The sequence below is a fragment of the Panthera onca genome, chromosome A2 (assembly GCF_046562875.1).
Source record: "Panthera onca isolate mPanOnc1 chromosome A2, mPanOnc1 haplotype 2, whole genome shotgun sequence".
Lineage (NCBI taxonomy): Eukaryota > Metazoa > Chordata > Mammalia > Carnivora > Felidae > Panthera > Panthera onca.
The window spans coordinates 144613825-144619461 of NC_138340.1; positions in this window are offsets into that span (position 1 = coordinate 144613825).

The following is a 5637-nucleotide window of genomic DNA, read 5'->3' on the forward strand; positions in this document are numbered from 1 at the left end:
CAGAACTGTCCAAGGCCCCTGTTCACATCGCCCTTACACAGCATTCATTCTCCTTCAGCCAAACTCCTAAATTTATAAGAGACTTGATTTAGGGAAGGTCATTGATTCAGCTAGAGAGTTAATTATTCATTTGAATTGGTTTGTGCAAAAGGCTCCAGAGAGCCTACAAGAATAAATTGAAATGCTATTAGAACTAACAGGCGAATTTAATAAAGTGGCTGCATGCAAAATTCAATAGCTTCCTCATCAACTAGCAACAACCAATTAGAAAATAAAGTGGGGGGGGGGTGGCAGGGGGTAGAGAGCATAATTACAACGGTAATAACGGTAACAAAATGCTCAGGATTGACTTTAGCAACAAACAAGGGAAACAGGCAAACTACATCTTAAAACTCTGTGAACTTTCTAAAACACACACTATAATTAATTAGATAGAAAGACATGCTACGTTTCTAAATGGGAAGAGTGAATGTGCTATAGCGTTAACTTGTTGATTTAACACCATCCAATTAAATGTCCAAGGAGGTTGTTGTTTTGTTCTTGTTAAACATGCCACAGTTATTCTAAAGTTTACTCAGAATAAATACACAGGCAGGAATGGCTAAGAACAAACGCGAAAATGAGTGAAGGAGGAATTTTGCTTCATCAGATATTAAATAGACAATGAAGCTAAAATTGTGAAAATAGCATAGTCCTGATGCAAGACTTGGCAGATGCCCCCGTGGGTCACGCTTACAAGCAGAAGCTAGTGTGCAAGGATCTAGTGTCTGATGAAGTCCATGCCACAATCCTGGTAGAAGAGGAAGCATTATTTGTTAAGCGGTGTAGAGACAACTGGCTAACCATCTGGGGGAAAAAATGATACCTTCTCTCCCACCACACATCCAAATAAATAAAATTCCAGTTGATGAAAGCATCAAGCATTGTTATAGGTTGAATTGTATCCCTTGGAAAAACTTTTTATAGATAAAGAAATACATAAATAAATATATATGTGCACACATTTTAATAAAAATTATATCTAATTAAAAATTATAATGTGATATAAGATATTAAAATTATATATAATTTATATATTTCTATACATATATATTTTATATATTTCTATTATATATATTATGTAATATATTTCTATTATATATTATATTATGTATATATTTCTATAATATTAATATATACTTTAATATAATATTAATATATTAAATATAATATTAATAGATTTCTATTATATATATTATATATCCCAACTCCCTGCACCTCAGAATGTGACTTTATTTGGAAACAGGGTCACTGCATATGTAATGAATTAAGATAAGGTCATGCTAGAACATGGTGGGCCTGAATCCAATTATGACTGGTGTCCTTATATGAAGACAGCACATGAAGTCAGAAGAGATGGGAGTCGTATCCTCCCACAAGCCAAGGAACCTTGAGGCTACCAGGAGCTGGAAGCAGCAAGGAAAGAGCATTTCTGAGCAAGCATGGCCCGGTCCACCATCCCCTGACTTCTGGCCTCCGGAACTTGAGACAACACATTTCTGTTATCCTAAATCACCCAGTCGGAGGTACTTTGTTACAGCCGCCCAAGGAAACCAACACAAACGTATAAATTAGAACCATTAAAAACATTCAAAGAAAATATAGGAGAAAGATGTATATACTTTTTCAAAAGCAGTAAGGCCTTGATAAGCATAAAAGCAATGGAAAAAATTCAAAGGGAAAAGCAATACTTTTTATACATTAAAAAACCTTAAACCTACATAAGAAATAGGTTTATCAAAACTAAAAGGTGAACAGCAAATTGGGAGAGTAAGCTGCTACAAAAGGACAAGTGGCCATTATTCTTAATGTATAAGACTCTAAAACCCCAGTAGAAAATTGGGTGAACAACCCCCACAGACATTTCACAAAATGAGCATGACTGTGAACATTAAACATGTTAATAATCAAATTAATAATCATTAATTTCATTAATAATCAAAGCCACGTCAATTAAAAGGTGGAAATTTGCCTTTCAAATTAATAAATATTTTAGGGGTGCCTGGTGGCTCCGTCAGTTAAGCATCTGACCTCGGCTCAGGTCATGATCCCCCAGTTCCCGGGTTCAAGCCCTGCATCGGGCTCTGAGCTGACAGGGAGCTCAGAGCCTGGAGCCTGCTTTGGATTCTGTGTCTCTCTCTCTCTTCCCTTCCCCAGCTCACACTCTGTCTGTCTGTCTCTCTCTCAGAAATAAACATTAAAAAATAATTTAAAAAAAACCCAAATTAATAATATTTTATATGACAGTACACTTAGTAAGAGAATAGTAAAAATTGTCCTTCCTCCCATCATATCGTTCAAAGTATAAATTTCTAGTATTCAAAGCATAAAATTCTAAATGTTTTATTTTTTTTTTTAATTTTTTTTTCAACGTTTTTTATTTATTTTTGGGACAGAGAGAGACAGAGCATGAACAGGGGAGGGGCAGAGAGAGAGGGAGACACAGAATCGGAAACAGGCTCCAGGCTCTGAGCCATCAGCCCAGAGCCGGACGCAGGGCTCGAACTCACGGACCGCGAGATCGTGACCTGGCTGAAGTCGGACGCTTAACCGACTGCGCCACCCAGGCGCCCCTAAATGTTTTAGAACGTAATCTCTGATGCTGGGTATAGAAAGTTTTAAAAACTCATATCCTTAAAAAAATTTTTTTTTTTAATTTTAGAGAGAGAGCCCATGCTCAGTGTGGAGACTGACACCAGATTTGATCCCACAATCCTAGGGTCAGGACCTGAGCCAAAATCAAGTGACAGACACTCAACCCACTGAGCCACCCAGGCATCCCAAAAGTTCATACCCTTGGACCAAGTGATTCTCCTTCTAAAAATCTATCTTCAAGAAGCAAGTAAAATTTAGCCAAATATTTATCTACAAAAAAGTTCATCACTGCACAATTTATAATAATGCTAAATTAGAAACAGCCTCAATATCCAACAAGAGGGGAATCATTGCACAGCGTGTAATGTTAAATTATATAACCATTAAAGGAGGTGATTTCAACTTACTTAATGACATGAATGTATTTATAATAAAAATGTAAAACTAAAAAGCTCACTATTACATGTATTTTACAAAACACACACCTGCAGGGGACAACGGAGATTAAAATGAAACAGAGTGTCTTTTCTCCTAAACAGCATGATTTATAGATGGTTTTAGTTTTTTTATTGCACGAAATATATGTAACATACAATTTGCCATTTTAACCACTTTTAAGTGTATAATTCAGTGGCATTAAGTACACTTACAATGCCATGCAATCATCACTTTCATCCATTTCCAGAACTTTTTTATCATCCACATGCTGAAACTCTATACTCCTTAAACAAAAGCTCCCCATTCCTCCTTCCCCCAGTCCCTGGTGACCTCTATTTCAACTTCTGTCTCCATGAGTTTGCCTATTCTAGGTACCTTATGCAAGTGAAGTTATACAAATATTCTTCTTTTGTGGCTTATTTCACTTATCGCCATGGACTGAATGTTTATTGCCCGCCCCCGTCGCCATTCATATATTGAAATCCCAATCCCAAGGTGATGGCATTTGGAGGTGTGGCCTCGGGAAGAGAGTGGAGCCCTCATGAACAGGATTAGTGTTCTTATAAAAGAGACCCCAGAGGGGCGCCTGGGTGGCGCAGTCGGTTAAGCCTCCGACTTCAGCCAGGTCACGATCTCGCGGTCCGTGAGTTCGAGCCCCGCGTCAGGCTCTGGGCTGATGGCTCGGAGCCTGGAGCCTGTTTCCGATTCTGTGTCTCCCTCTCTCTCTGCCCCTCCCCCGTTCATGTTCTGTCTCTCTCTGTCCCAAAAATAAATAAAAAACGTTGAAAAAAAAATTTAAAAAATAAAAGAGACCCCAGAGAGTATCATCACCCCTTCTGCCATGTGAAGTGACAGTGACATGATGACCATCAGTGAGAAAGCAGGCTCTCACCAGACATAGAATCTGCAGATGCCATGGTGTTGGACTTCCAGCCTCCAGAGCCACGAGAAACGAGCCACGAGAAATAAGTTTCTGTTGTTTATAAGCCACATAAGCTACCCATACGATGGTATTTTGTTACAGCAACCTGAACAGATCATGACAGTTGGCATAGTATTTCCAAGATCCATCCATGTTGTGGCATGTACCAGAATATCATTCCTTTTTTACGGTTGGTTAATATTCCATTATATGTAACTTACATACCACATGCTGTTCATCCATTCATCCATTTGGATGACATTTGTGGACATTTGTGTTGTTTTCCCCTTTAGGCTACTATGAGTAATGTTTCCCTTAACATTAGCACACTCGAATGTTTGAGTTCCCGCTTTCAATTATTCTGGGTATATACCTAAGGAGTGAAATTGCTGGATCATATGATAATTCTATGTTTAACTTTTTGAGGAATGGTTGGTTTTAAGTCTTAAAAATTTTCTTCTGCGTTTTTCAGATTTTCTCCACTGAGCGTGCATTATTTTTATAATCAGAGGGAAAAAATGAACATATTATTTTCCAATGCCTCCCATTGCTTTTCTTTCTTCTCTTTACACATAAAGCACTGCTCCCATGGAGCCAAGCAAAAGATTGCTCAAATTTTCCCCTTAACTGGGAGCAAGGGCTGCACACATCCACAGAATGACTATTCCAACATGCACCTGGGATTTGTTTTAATCAGGCATGGTAAGATGTCAGACATGGAGAAGTTGTCTGTTTTTTTTTTTATTTTTTTTTCATTTTATTGATATGTAATTGCCAGATAACATAATGTAAGTTTAAGGTGTGTAGCACGATGATTTGATGCACATATAGATTGCAAAGTGATTACCGTAATAAGGTTAGTTCACCCACCTATCGCCTCATATGTTGCCATGACAACTGCCTTTACAAGAATAGCTTACTGCCTACAATTCCCAAGCAGAGGGGTCTGCCATGCCACACAGGGAACCAGAGTTATTCAGAAGGCTGAAGGAGCAAGGGGAAAGCGTAGGCACAAGCATTTATTGTGATTTCCAAGGAAAAGGCAAGGCAAGCCAGTGTGGACAGATTTAGGATTGGCCAGTTTGAATAATTCCAGTGGGCTCTGGGCTAAAGGGGAGGCCCCTCCTTGTTGGGTACCTGGCCCAACAGGTGATTTAGGGCAGGGGGAATACTGACTTGGTGTGAGAGAGGTAGATAAAGGAGGTGGTTTGCATATGAAAAGTGCTTTCAGGCAAGGTGTTTACTATCCCTAGGAATGAGCTAACCCTAGGAGGACCATCAAAGTCCCAAGACGGCAGAGCATCATAAAATACAGAAAATAAAAAACACGATTAATGCAGTGATGTGTGTGCAAGATTTCTCTTTAAAGCTGTTTGTAATAGGAAAGATTGGAAGCCAGTGAAATTTCCATATAAGGAAACAAGGAGCTGGTTAAATGTGATGTCACAGTAATAGCATCAAATGCTATGCAGTCGTGAAAAAGAATGGAAGGATCTCCAAGAGGTGCCACAAAAAGGAAAAAACCCTGGTGCAAAACACCAAGGTCTCCATCATATGGACCCAGGTGCTTGTAAGTGCAGAGAGTATCTCTGGAAGGACGCCCAAGAAATTCTAACACGGGTGCCTCCAGGCAAGGGAACTCA